The 15,479-nt window shown below is 38.2% G+C and overlaps 1 long non-coding RNA gene across 1 annotated transcript; it reads right to left on the bottom strand.

Moving 5' to 3' along the window:
• Window positions 1-1,415: 1,415 nt before the first annotated feature.
• Window positions 1,416-15,025, bottom strand: LOC139748758 (uncharacterized). The gene is made up of 9 exons (XR_011712819.1): window positions 14,791-15,025; window positions 10,645-10,775; window positions 9,883-10,013; window positions 9,120-9,250; window positions 8,359-8,489; window positions 7,598-7,728; window positions 6,837-6,967; window positions 2,292-2,422; window positions 1,416-1,658 (listed from the first exon to the last, which is right to left on the bottom strand). It is a non-coding gene; the product is annotated as an uncharacterized lncRNA (long non-coding RNA).
• Window positions 15,026-15,479: the final 454 nt, after the last annotated feature.

Raw genomic sequence — 15,479 nt, 5'->3', positions numbered from 1 at the left:
ACCTTTCCATGGTTTACCCATTTCACATGCACTGGTTGTTCACGGACAGTTCCTCGACCCCGGTATACCAAATTGTTCTAATTCACCATTTCTTGCACACCTCTCATCCTTCTGTATGTTCTCCCGATTGCTCAAAATCTTTCACTTCCACTTTGCTCTTCCGCTTCTTGTCAGAACAAGATATATGGCTTGTATAGATTCAGAAAAAAGCTTTCCAACAGAAAAAGAAAAACTCGCGTACATTAGACTATAACCAAGGAAGGAATGGGTACGAAAGCGACAGTTGAAAAAAGTAAAATCAGTTTATTAAGAATGGGTAACCAGGGGAGGATAATCCTTTTTAATCAACATATACAGGAGCAAACTTCAAAAATTAGAATGCATTTGCATATGCCAATGACAACTAAAAACAAATTGACATGATGCAATTGATAAATGGTAAAATTGATCAAAGACTACGAAAATAAGGAATGCAGTGTAAAATCTTGGGATATAAATATTAGAAACAGAGCTACATATAAATACATACACCACCAACAGTTAAGTCCATACAAGCCCAAGGTAAGAGTATAGCGAACACTAAACACAATGTAATTCATTTTGCCAATGTACAAAAATGTACTACTTTGGAAGACCTGTAAAATGTTACCACTACAACCAATTTCAATATACATATCAGATGCTTGGTGACAACCATTCAAAGACAGACCGCCAAAATACACAAAGAACAATCCAATATGGTGTAGCCACATACAAAGAATGGCAGACGAGATATAACTATTATTTCCTTGAAGGGAAAAAGTCCTAGGATGAGGAAGATTAATAAAGAGCATTGATAGCAGATATATGGAAAGAGGGTTGATGGAAGCAGTTAAATAGATCGAATCTAGTATTCGGCAAGGATGAATGTGTAGTAATAAGGTTTACTTGTATAAGGCATCTAAAGCATTTATAATTGTTAATTCATGTCAATTTGTCCAGCTGGAGTGCAAATACTACACAAACCACTATGAGTTGCTCTCTAGGTTCAAACTGTTTGCCCCTTACATTAAAACAAACATCACTTTCTAACCATTTCCCCATTATATAAGTGTCATGTATATGATCTGCTTTCTTTTACTTCAATCATTCGACACAGCACAAATTTGATAAGTAATTTCTAACCTATTCCCTTTTCCTTTTCAGCCCAAATTTAAGACAAGTCATTTCTCCTAACCTATAACCTTTTCCTTCCCAGTGACACTTCTTTAGCCTGGGCCTAGATAATGGTATATTAATTCACCACTTATAAATTCTCATGTTTTCCAAATATAATCCAGCTACAATTTAACTCACTTTCCACAATGACATTACGTTAGGAAAAAACCTTCCTGTCATGATACCCAAATGGTCAGAGGAAGAGAAATACCAACATACTTTACACCGCCACACTTTATTACCAAATGAGAAAAACATTCATTCAAAAGTTCAAAATGGTTTGTGTACATGGAATGGTAGCTTGGGAATGTGTAGTATGCTTGATTTATGTCAAAACTTTTCCCTGGCTCCAATGGTGGCAGTGAACTGGGTAGGTTCTACTCTTCTGGAGCTTCAATGCTGCCATCGTCAACCCCTTCAATGACAAAGAGATTCTGACCTTCCATGGTGCAGCCAATACTCTGCAATGTAGAAATTATGCAGTCAGCAGCAATCAACCAAATTCTTATTAAACAGCAATTAATACGTCATCCCTCCAACAAACAAATTATTATCATTATTATACTTAGTCGCTGTCTCCTGCATTAGCGAGGTAGTGCAAGAAAATAGATGAAAGAATGGCCCAACCCACCCATATACATGTGTATATACATAAATATTTTCTTTAATATATCTGCCGTTTCCCACATTAGCAAGGTAGCATCAATTACAGATGACAGTTTCCCTCAATCCTACCTAAACACTTACATAAAAAGCAATCTTCCAAACATTATATCAATCACAATCAAGGGAAGGGAGGGATTAACACTTATTTGAGTACAAATGCATCATCTTTGTAGTATCCCTGGGTAACACCATGCAGGAAAATTACCAACACAGGAACCATAGATCCATTTTATTCTCGGCCTCCTAATAACCCTAAATACATCAGGTAAATGGGTACTTAAAAAAGCCTCAAGTAAATGCATTAATCCAATGTCCACCATTTTCCATGAAGTAAAAACATTTATCATCATTATCTCACCCAAGACAGAAAAAAAGTGGATGACAGAATATAGATACATTGATATTAATAATAATCTTTCTACACTTACCTTCACATTCTCACTATTACAAATGATGGCAGTGAATTGCGTAGGTTCTACTCTTGTGGAACTTCAATGGTACCATCGTCAACCCTTCAATGACATCATAGATTCTGACCTTCCATAGTGCAGCCAATACTCTGCAATGTAGAAATTATGCAGTCAGCAGCAATCAACCAAATTCTTATTAAACAGCAATTAATACGTCATCCCTCCAACAAACAAACTATTATCATTATCATACTTAGTCACCGTCTCCTGCATTAGCGAGGTAGCGCAAGAAAATAGATGAAAGAATGGCCAAACCCACCCATATACGTGTATATACATAATTTTTTTTTTGTCGCTGTCTCCCGCGTTTGCGAGGTAGCGCAAGGAAACAGACGAAAGAAATGGCCCAACCCACCCCCATACACATGTATATACATACGTCCACACACGCAAATATACATACCTACACAGCTTTCCATGGTTTACCCCAGACGCTTCAAATGCCCCGATTCAATCCACTGACAGCACGTCAACCCCGGTATACCACATTGATCCAATTCACTCTATTCCTTGCCCTCCTTTCACCCTCCTGCATGTTCAGGCCCCAATCACACAAAATCTTTTTCACTCCATCTTTCCACCTCCAATTTGGTCTCCCACTTCTCATTCCCTCCACCTCCGACACATATATCCTCTTGGTCAATCTTTCCTCACTCACTCTCTCCATGTGCCCAAACCATTTCAAAACACCCTCTTCTGCTCTCTCAACCATGCTCTTTTTATTTCCACACATCTCTCTTACCCTTACGTTACTTACTCGATCAAACCACCTCACACCAAACATTGTCCTCAAATATCTAATTTCCAGCACATCCATCCTCCTGCGCACAACTCTATCCATAGCCCACGCCTCGCAACCATACAACATTGTTGGAACCACTATTCCTTCAAACATACCCATTTTTGCTTTCCGAGATAATGTTCTCGACTTCCACATATTCTTCACGGCTCCCAGAATTTTCGCCCCCTCCCCCACCCTATGATCCACTTCCGCTTCCATGGTTCCATCCGCTGCCAGATCCACTCCCAGATATCTAAAACACTTCACTTCCTCCAGTTTTTCTCCATTCAAACTTACCTCCCTCCCTACTGTACCTAATAACCTTGATCTTATTCACATTTACTCTTATCTTTTCTTTCACACACTTTACCAAACTCAGTCACCAGCTTCTGCAGTTTCTCACATGAATCACCCACTAGCGCTGTATCATCAGCGAACAACAGGGCAAATGAGAGTTGGGGTGAAAGAGTATCATTAAATTTTAGGGAGATGTTTGAGGACAATGTGTGGTGTGAGGTGAGTAACGTAAGGGTAAGAGAGATGTGTGGAAATAAAAAGAGCATGGTTGAGAGAGCAGAAGAGGGTGTTTTGAAGTGGTTTGGGCACATGGAGAGGATGAGTGAGGAAAGATTGACCAAGAGGATATATGTGTCGGAGGTGGAGGGAACAAGAAGAGGGAGACGAAATTGGAGGTAGAGGGATGGAGTGAAGGGGATTTTATGTGATCGGGGCCTGAACATGCAGGAGGGTGAGGGGAGGGCAAGGAATAGAGTGAATTGGAGCAATGTGGTGTACCGGGGCTGACATGCTGTCGGTGGATTGAATCAGGGCGTGTGGAGCGTCTGGGGTAAACCATGGAAAGCTGTGTAGGTATGTATATTTGCGTGTGGACGTATGTATATACATGTGTATGGGGGGGGGGGGTTGGGCCATTTCTTTCGTCTGTTTCCTTGCGCTACCTCGCAAACGCAGGAGACAGCGAAAAAAAAAAAAAAAAAAAAAAAAAAAAAAAAAAAAAAAAATGTTCTGGAAGGAGGTAAATAAAGTGCGTAAGACAAGGGAGCAAATGGGAACATCAGTGAAGGGCGCAAATGGGGAGGTGATAACAAGTAGTGGTGATGTGAGAAGGAGATGGAGTGAGTATTTTGAAGGTTTGTTGAATGTGTTTGACGATAGAGTGGCAGATATAGGGTGTTTTGGTCGAGGTGGTGTGCAAAGTGAGAGGGTTAGGGAAAATGATTTGGTAAACAGAGAAGAGGTAGTAAAAGCTTTGCGGAAGATGAAAGCCAGCAAGGCAGCAGGTTTGGATGGTATTGCAGTGGAATTTATTAAAAAAGGGGGTGACTGTATCACTGACTGGTTGGTAAGGTTATTTAATGTATGTATGACTCATGGTGAGGTGCCTGAGGATTGGCGGAATGCATGCATAGTGCCATTGTAAAGGCAAAGGGGATAAGAGTGAGTGCTCAAATTACAGAGGTATAAGTAGTAGAGGATGTGTGGATCAGGTGTTTGCTTTGAAGAATGTATGTGAGAAATACTTAGAAAAGCAAATGGATTTGTATGTAGCATTTATGGATCTGGAGAAGGCATATGAGAGTTGATAGAGATGCTCTGTGGAAGGTATTAAGAATATATGGTGTGGGAGGCAAGTTGTTAGAAGCAGTGAAAAGTTTTTATCGAGGATGTAAGGCATGTGTACGTGTAGGAAGAGAGGAAAGTGATTGGTTCTCAGTGAATGTAGGTTTGCGGCAGGGGTGTGTGATGTCTCCATGGTTGTTTAATTTGTTTATGGATGGGGTTGTTAGGGAGGTGTATGCAAGAGTTTTGGAAAGAGGGGCAAGTATGAAGTCTGTTGGGGATGAGAGAGCTTGGGAATTGAGTCAGTTGTTGTTCGCTGATGATGTGTACATACATAATTTTTTTTTTTTTTCAAACTATTCGCCATTTCCCGCATTAGCGAGGTAGCGTTAAGAACAGAGGACTGGGCCTTTTTCGGAATATCCTCACCTGGCCCCCTCTGTTCCTTCTTTTGGAAAATTAAAAAAAAAACGAGAGGGGAGGATTTCCAGCCCCCCGCTCCCTCCCCTTTTAGTCGCCTTCTACGACACGCGGGGAATACGTGGGAAGTATTCTTAATCCCCTATCCCCAGGGATTTTTTTTTTTTTTTTTTTTCATACTATTCGCCATTTCCCGCGATAGCGAGGTAGCGTTAAGAACAGAGGACTGGGCCTTTGAGGGAATATCCTCACCTGGCCCTCTTCTCTGTTCCTTCTTTTGGAGAAAAAAAAAAAAAAAAAAAAAAAAAAAAAAAAAAAAGAGAGGGGAGGATTTCCAGCCCCCCGCTCCCTTCCCTTTTAGTCGCCTTCTACGACACGCAGGGAATACGTGGGAAGTATTCTTTCTCCCCTATCCCCAGGGATAATATACATAAATATACATAAATATTTTCTTTAAATATTTATATATTTTACCCCAGACGCTTCACATGCCCTGATTCAATCCACTGACAGCACGTCAACCCCGGTATACCACATCGATCCAATTCACTGTATTCCTTGCCCTCCCCTAACCCTCCTGCATGTTCAGGCCTCGATCACTCAAAATCTTTTTCACTCCATCTTTCCACCTCCAATTTGGTCTCCCACTTCTCGTTCCCTCCACCTCCAACACATATATCCTCTTGGTCAATCTTTCCTCACTCATTCTCTCCATGTGCCCAAACTATTTCAAAACACCCTCTTCTGCTCTCTCAACCACGCTCTTTTAATTTCCACACATCTCTCTTACCCTTACGTTACTTACTCGATCAAACCACCTCACACCACACATTGTCCTCAAACATCTCATTTCCAGCACATCCACCCTCCTGCGCACAACTCTATCCATAGCCCACGCCTCGCAACCATAAAAAATTGTTGGAACCACTATTCTTTCAAACATACCCATTTTTGTTTTCCGAGATAATGTTCTCGACTTCCACACATTCTTCAAGGCTCCCAGGATTTTCGCCCCCTCCCCCACCCTATGATCCACTTCCGCTTCCATGGTTCCATCCGCTGCCAGATCCACTCCCAGATATCTAAAACACTTTACTTCCTCCAGTTTTTCTCCATTCAAACTTACCTCCCAATTGACTTGACCCCCAACCCTACTGTACCTAATAACCTTGCTCTTATTCACATTTACTCTTAACTTTCTTCTTTCACACACTTTACCAAACTCAGTCACCAGCTTCTGCAGTTTCTCACATGAATCAGCCACCAGCGCTGTATCATATTAAATATTTTTTTTAATATATCTGCCGTTTCCCACATTAGCAAGGTAGCATCAATTACAGGTGACAGTTTCCCTCAATCCTACCTAAACACTTACATAAAAAGCAATATTCCAAACATTACATCAATCACAATCAAGAGAAGGGAGAGATTAACACTTATTTGACTACAAATGCATCGTCTCTGTAGTATCCCTGGGTAATACTGTGCAGGAAAATTACCAACACAGGAACCATAGATCCATTTTATTCTCGGCCTCCTACTGACCCCAGCTACATCAGGTAAAAGGGGACTTCAAAAGCCTCAAGTAAATGCATTAATCCAATGTCCACCATCTTCCATGAAGTAAAAACATTTATCATCGTTATCTCACCCAAGACAGAAAAAAAGTGGATGACAGAATATAGATACATTGATATTAATAATAATCTTTCTACACTTACCTTCACATTCTCCCTATTACAAATGATGGCAGTGAACTGCGTAGGTTCTACTCTTGTGGAACTTCAATGGTACCATCGTCAACCCTTCAATGACATAATAGATTCTGACCTTCCATAGTGCAGCCAATACTCTGCAATGTAGAAATTATGCAGTCAGCAGCAATTAACCAAATTCTTATCAAACAGCAATTAATACGTCATCCCTCCAACAAACAAATTATCATCATTATTATACTTAGTCGCCGTCTCCTGCATTAGCGAGGTAGCACAAGAAATAGATGAAAGAATGGCCCAACCCACCCATATACATGTGTATTTACATAAATATTTTCCTTAAAATATCTGCCATTTCCCACATTAGCAAGGTAGCATCAATTACAGATGACAGTTTCCTTCAATCCTACCTTAACACCTACATAAAAAGCAATTCTCAAAACATTACATCAATCACAATCAAGGGAAGGGAGAGATTAACACTTATTTGACTACAAATGCATTGTCTTTGTAGTATCCCTGGGTAATACTGTGCAGGATAATTACCAACACAATGACCATAGATCCATTTTGTTCTCGGCCTCCTAATAACCCTAAATACATCAGGTAAATGGGTATTTAAAAAAGCCTCAAGTAAATGCATTAATCCAATGTCCACCATCTTCCATGAAGTAAAAACATTTATCATCGTTATCTCACCCAAGACAAAAAAAGTGGACGACAGAACATAGATACATTGATATTAATAATAATCTTTCTACACTTACCTTCACATTCTCCCTATTACAAATGATGGCAGTGAACTGCGTAGGTTCTACTCTTGTGGAACTTCAATGGTACCATCGTCAACCCTTCAATGACATAATAGATTCTGACCTTCCATAGTGCAGCCAATACTCTGCAATGTAGAAATTATGCAGTCAGCAGCAATCAACCAAATTCTTATTAAACAGAAATTAATACGTCATCCCTCCAACAAACAAATTATCATCATTATTATACTTAGTCGCCGTCTCCTGCATTAGCGAGGTAGCACAAGAAATAGATGAAAGAATGGCCCAACCCACCCATATACATGTGTATTTACATAAATATTTTCCTTAAAATATCTGCCATTTCCCACATTAGCAAGGTAGCATCAATTACAGATGACAGTTTCCTTCAATCCTACCTTAACACCTACATAAAAAGCAATTCTCAAAACATTACATCAATCACAATCAAGGGAAGGGAGAGATTAACACTTATTTGACTACAAATGCATTGTCTTTGTAGTATCCCTGGGTAATACTGTGCAGGATAATTACCAACACAATGACCATAGATCCATTTTGTTCTCGGCCTCCTAATAACCCTAAATACATCAGGTAAATGGGTATTTAAAAAAGCCTCAAGTAAATGCATTAATCCAATGTCCACCATCTTCCATGAAGTAAAAACATTTATCATCGTTATCTCACCCAAGACAAAAAAAGTGGACGACAGAACATAGATACATTGATATTAATAATAATCTTTCTACACTTACCTTCACATTCTCCCTATTACAAATGATGGCAGTGAACTGCGTAGGTTCTACTCTTGTGGAACTTCAATGGTACCATCGTCAACCCTTCAATGACATAATAGATTCTGACCTTCCATAGTGCAGCCAATACTCTGCAATGTAGAAATTATGCAGTCAGCAGCAATTAACCAAATTCTTATCAAACAGCAATTAATACGTCATCCCTCCAACAAACAAATTATCATCATTATTATACTTAGTCGCCGTCTCCTGCATTAGCGAGGTAGCACAAGAAATAGATGAAAGAATGGCCCAACCCACCCATATACATGTGTATTTACATAAATATTTTCCTTAAAATATCTGCCATTTCCCACATTAGCAAGGTAGCATCAATTACAGATGACAGTTTCCTTCAATCCTACCTTAACACCTACATAAAAAGCAATTCTCAAAACATTACATCAATCACAATCAAGGGAAGGGAGAGATTAACACTTATTTGACTACAAATGCATTGTCTTTGTAGTATCCCTGGGTAATACTGTGCAGGATAATTACCAACACAATGACCATAGATCCATTTTGTTCTCGGCCTCCTAATAACCCTAAATACATCAGGTAAATGGGTATTTAAAAAAGCCTCAAGTAAATGCATTAATCCAATGTCCACCATCTTCCATGAAGTAAAAACATTTATCATCGTTATCTCACCCAAGACAAAAAAAGTGGACGACAGAACATAGATACATTGATATTAATAATAATCTTTCTACACTTACCTTCACATTCTCCCTATTACAAATGATGGCAGTGAACTGCGTAGGTTCTACTCTTGTGGAACTTCAATGGTACCATCGTCAACCCTTCAATGACATAATAGATTCTGACCTTCCATAGTGCAGCCAATACTCTGCAATGTAGAAATTATGCAGTCAGCAGCAATTAACCAAATTCTTATCAAACAGCAATTAATACGTCATCCCTCCAACAAACAAACTTTTATCATTATTATACTTAGTCGCCGTCTCCTGCATTAGCGAGGTAGCGCAAGAAAATAGATGAAAGAATGGCCCAACCCACCCATGTACATGTGTATATACATAAATATTTTCTTTAATATATCTGCCGTTTCCAACATTAGCAATGTAGCATCAATTACAGATGACAGTTTCCCTCAATCCTACCTAAACACTTACATAAAAAGCAATCTTCCAAACATTATATCAATCACAATCAAGGGAAGGGAGAGATTAACACTTATTTGACTACAAATGCATTGTCTTTGTAGAATCCCTGGGTAATACTGTGCAGGAAAATTACCAACACAGGAACCATAGATCTATTTTATTCTCGGCCTCCTACTGACCCCAGCTACATCAGGTAAAAGGGGACTTCAAAAGCCTCAAGTAAATGCATTAATCCAATGTCCACCATCTTCCATGAAGTAAAAACATTTATCATCGTTATCTCACCCAAGACAGAAAAAAAGTGGATGACAGAATATAGATACATTGATATTAATAATAATCTTTCTACACTTACCTTCACATTCTCCCTATTACAAATGATGGCAGTGAATTGCGTAGGTTCTACTCTTGTGGAACTTCAATGGTACCATCGTCAACCCTTCAATGACATCATAGATTCTGACCTTCCATAGTGCAGCCAATACTCTGCAGTGTAGAAATTATGCAGTCAGCAGCAATCAACCAAATTCTTATTAAACAGAAATTAATACGTCATCCCTCCAACAAACAAATTATCATCATTATTATACTTAGTCGCCGTCTCCTGCATTAGCGAGGTAGCACAAGAAACAGATGAAAGAATGGCCCAACCCACCCATATACATGTGTATTTACATAAATATTTTCCTTAAAATATCTGCCATTTCCCACATTAGCAAGGTAGCATCAATTACAGATGACAGTTTCCTTCAATCCTACCTTAACACCTACATAAAAAGCAATTCTCAAAACATTACATCAATCACAATCAAGGGAAGGGAGAGATTAACACTTATTTGACTACAAATGCATTGTCTTTGTAGTATCCCTGGGTAATACTGTGCAGGATAATTACCAACACAATGACCATAGATCCATTTTGTTCTCGGCCTCCTACTGACCCCAGCTACATCAGGTAAAAGGGGAGTTTAGAAGCCTCAAGTAAATGCATTAATCCAATGTCCACCATCTTCCATGAAGTAAGAACATTTATCATCGTTATCTCACCCAAGACAGAAAAAAAGTGGATGACAGAACATAGATACATTGATATTAATAATAATCTTTCTACACTTACCTTCACATTCTCCCTATTACAAATGATGGCAGCGAATTGCGTAGGTTCTACTCTTGTGGAACTTCAATGGTACCATCGTCAACCCTTCAATGACATCATAGATTCTGACCTTCCATAGTGCAGCCAATACTCTGCAGTGTAGAAATTATGCAGTCAGCAGCAATCAACCAAATTCTTATTAAATAGCAACAAGTCATCCTGCTAAAAAACAAACTTTTTTTAATATGCCATTTCCCCACATTAGCCAGGTGGCATCAATTACAGACAAGTTTCCCTGATTCCTACCTAATCACCTAAATAAAAAGCAAACTTCAGAACATCATATCAATCTCACAAATAAGAGAAGCGAGAGATTAACAATTACTCGAGTACAAAGGCTCTCTTGTAGTATCCCTAGGGAAATTCTGTGCACGATAATTACCAACAGTGTCACTTAGGATCCATTTTATTCTCGGCTCCCTACTGACCCCATCTGTAACATGCAAAAATGGGGTTTGGAAGCCTCAAGTTGTCGCATTGATCCAATGTCCACCATCTACCCTGAAGTAACATCTATCATTGTTACCTCAACCAAGACAAAGAAAAAAGTGGATGCTAGAACAATATATACACTGATGTTAAAACTAATCTTTATACACTTACTTTCACATTCAGTATATATTAAGAAAAATTGTGGAGGACACTAGACAAATGTTGAGCAGTCACATAAAAGATTTTTGTAACAAGAAAATCACCAGATCAAAGAAACATTACAAGGAAGGTTAACTCATTTTCTCTAGAGTGCATAAAAACAGGCAACTTATGTCATCCTTTGAAAGGAAACTGCACCAGTAAATCTTGGTTGATATTGTGCACCATCACACTTTCAATTCAGATTAAAATCTTAAAAAAATATTTCATATTCATTTCAAGTCTTATCAAGACATGCATTCAAAGCTATCAAACCTCATTGTTAACCTCAGTCATGTGACTGACTTCTCAAACAACACACTGCAAAGGATGATTGCTCATCTTAATTTGTACAACTACCGCAACAAAGTACCCATGTGAATCTGATATCTACTCCATTCAGCGAGACAATAAAAGCATAGCAGTCTCCATTACATTCAACCAAAAAAACAAAACTAGCCAAGTAGTCCCATTCAACTAGCCCCTAAGGAAAATGTAAAGACCTTGGTTAACAAGTCAAGCACCTATCACAACATTCAAAGTCTGACAGGCCCATACCCAACAAATAAGCAGAACGCAAACCCCTGTACCTCAATAGCCCGTATCAGTACTAACCATATCTGTGAATTAAAATCTATCATAGTATGAACTGCTTTTTCTAATCTACAATGCCTATTACAATATCTGCCCAAATATCTGCTTAATCCACATGCATACTTCAATCCATCACATATCTAATGTTCCCACATGATGTAATGAGTGCTAAATAAAGTGATTATCTCCACCTACTATCATGTTACCCATTTCCCCATAAAACAATCAACATACAATCTCTCGTCACACAACACTTAACTCTTACAGATCATGCTAACAGGTTCACCGTTTCCCTATAAGACAATCAGCATAGAATCTCCCGTCACACTTAACTCTTACAGTTCATTCTTCGTAAATCTAGATTTTCTTGTGGGGAGCACTATGCAATAGCCCCACCTTTTGGCAATATGGTTGGAGCAATAGACAGTAGTAGTAGGAACAGTAGGTAGGAGCCTCTGCAAACACTGTGCTAGATGCGCTCAGCCAGTGGCCTGTTAAAGGATGAGGCACTAAAGGATAAGAAGCAGCACTAGCGTGCACTAATTATGGAGACTATCGCCATGGCCACCCCCTTGAGGGAGTTCGAGAATGGAACAGGCATCAGAGATATAGGTGGATAACATTCTCATTACCAACAAAGATGAAACCTCACAAACATGTTAGCAAGTGACCACAGAATACAAATTATCACAAGAATACTGTCACACCTTTGGCCCCAAAAGAGCTTTCACCTTTAAAGCCAAACTATCCTCCTCCTATAGGTATACACAAACTTCAAATAACAAGAAGCCACGTTTCAAAGAACGATGTTTACATGTGCTATTCCCAGGACCTCCTTCAGTATGCCAACAAAGGTCTTTGCCAGGGATCGTGGCCTCATGGTGCGAGCAATCTCTAGCATTTGGCGCAGAGTTAAATTGCCAAGTTATAAACCCGATACATTTAACTGGGTGAAAATGCAATTGAAACAACTTTTACTCCAGCTATGCTGTACATTTCATAATTATGTAATACCTAATATACATGTTTGAATAGATTAGCTGGTTTTAATCAATAATCAGGTCATGTATGAGTCAATTGTTGCATGAAATCCAAGTGTTCTTGTTAACATCCATCAAACAGGAAACATTCAACCTAATTCCATTAAACTAGTACTACCAGCAATTCCCTTCCTTTAACTACTTTATGACTACGTAAAATTAAGGAAATTAAAAAAAAATTGCAAATTAACTCAAAGCAGAATATCAGACCTGGAGTTCATATATCAAAGAAAAAAAAAGGTTTCTTTCAAGTATTCAAACACGTCTTTTAGCAAATAAAATTAACATATATACTTGTAAGAAAAAAAAAAATTACTACACCTGATTTTACAGCAAACTTTATGTTACAACTTGTAAATTCAAGTGTCCAATGAAAATGTACAGACAGCTTACAGTAACGTGTGCCTTTACTTTCCATCTTCCTTGTGTGAGGGAAGGACCATCTAAATTTATCTACAGATGGAAAACATGACAGACACATAAATCATAACTTCTCACCATGTAATTATCCTGCCTGCCATGAGGCATGGTCAGCAAGACTAGAAAAAATATATGACCAACCAAGCCATTTTGATCATTTCTAAAACATATACATCAAGGTATTAAATATAGACATTTTCTATTATGTACAAACAATATTCAGTTCCACATTAAATCTTCATTCTTCAGGAATTAACTCATAAATAATGGCTCGGATTTCTATAGAAAAGGCGAAACATTTTCAATGCCTAATCTAAACATTTTTTCAAGTTACGACCAAGGATCTTATATACAATTATGACCAAGGTTAGGTCAATGGTTATGTATTGACCAAGGATCTTAATTACGACCAAATTTAGGTCAATGGTTATGTATTGACCAAGAATCTGAATCATGACCAAGGTAAGGTCAATGGTTATGTGTTGACCAAAGATCTTAATCAATTATGACCAAGGTTAGATCAATGGTTATGTATTGACCAAGGATCTGAATCAATTATAACCAAGGTTAGGTCAATGGTTATGTGTTGACCAAAGATCTTAATTATGACCAAGGTTAGGTCAATGGTTATGTATTGACCAAGGATCTGAATCAATTATGACCAAGGTTAGGTCAATGGTTATGTGTTGGTTGACCAAAGATCTTAATCAATTATGACCAAGGCTAGGTCAATGGTTATGTATTGACCAAGGATCTGAATCAATTATGACCAAGGTTAGGTCAATGGTTATGTGTTGGTTGACCAAAGATCTTAATCAATTATGACCAAGGCTAGGTCAATGGTTATATATATTGACAAGAGATCTTATCAATTATGACCAAGAATTGGACGATGATTAAACAAAAAAACGTTGCAATACAAAAAAAAAAAAAAATTACAACCATGGCGGGTGGTCACTTCAACCACCTTCTCACATTTTCCCTCAACTTCCTCTCCACTCTGGCTTAAATACGCAAAACCTTCAAAAAACACAATTTCCAACAAATTTTCATGAAATCACGTATCTACATTGATATGTATAGTTCTACATAAAGAATATATAACAACTTTGAGACAACTTATGCGTCGAGAAGGCAAGTATGGGGAAGGCTGTGAAGATACGGGACAACGTGACAATGCAATGGCAGGCGAAATTTCGACCTATAGCCTCTCCTAACTCTCCATCATGGCCATCAAATATGAATTAATATATAATAAATCAATATATACTAAATGAATTATAATATATACAAACAATCTAAAGAGGAATAGAAGTACACCCCATACCACACAAGATGAATTAAACTAATATCAAATATAAAATCATACATTAGTAAATCTTACATTAAAAAAACGAGAACTTAAAAAGAAATGGAACATTACCTTCCCAAAGTAGAGGTTTGATTCAACATGCTGACCACTTCTTATGTATCGTGCAGTAATACAAATATCTTGAGTTTGCCGGTCTTGATCTCCGTGGGATCGAACTTGGGAGGCATCATGGATGATATTAATACACTGTAGCGGATGATGCCCAGCGAGAGAAGATGGATGAACTGGGATGAAATCCGTCACCGGTGGGACGTCCGTTCACTATGGCCGACGCGCAGGGAAAGGTGGAACGCTCCTAGTCCATGAACTAATACTAATATTCACTAAGTGGCAACCGACGTAGTCAATTCACCATACATTATTATAAACTCTATTTTTTCCCCTAATTTCTTTAAATCATATTGAATCTTTTTATCATAACTGTGACTTTCTATGATATGTATAGACGAATGCTATTAAATACTAGACCTACATTGCTAGAATTCTCAGGTGGTGAAATATATTCCATGACCGGGATATGCTTCGGTTAGTTACATTATTCTTTATTTATGATAATGGTAGATATTGTTGCTCACAAACCAGAAATGTGTCGGAAATATAGAAAAAAAAAAAATGATGCATTTGTGTCTGCTGTACCATCTATGACCTCAAACACATCACACGTCTAGCTAAAATGAAAAAAAAAAAAAAATAGAATATCTCACTTCATATCTATCCTAGTTCAATATCATTAATTAGCC

Source organism: Panulirus ornatus, chromosome 5 (assembly GCF_036320965.1).
Source record: "Panulirus ornatus isolate Po-2019 chromosome 5, ASM3632096v1, whole genome shotgun sequence".
In the NCBI taxonomy this organism is placed as follows: Eukaryota; Metazoa; Arthropoda; class Malacostraca; order Decapoda; family Palinuridae; genus Panulirus; species Panulirus ornatus.
The sequence above is the reverse complement of the archived record's forward strand: the minus strand, read 5'-3'. Positions and strand labels throughout refer to the sequence as shown.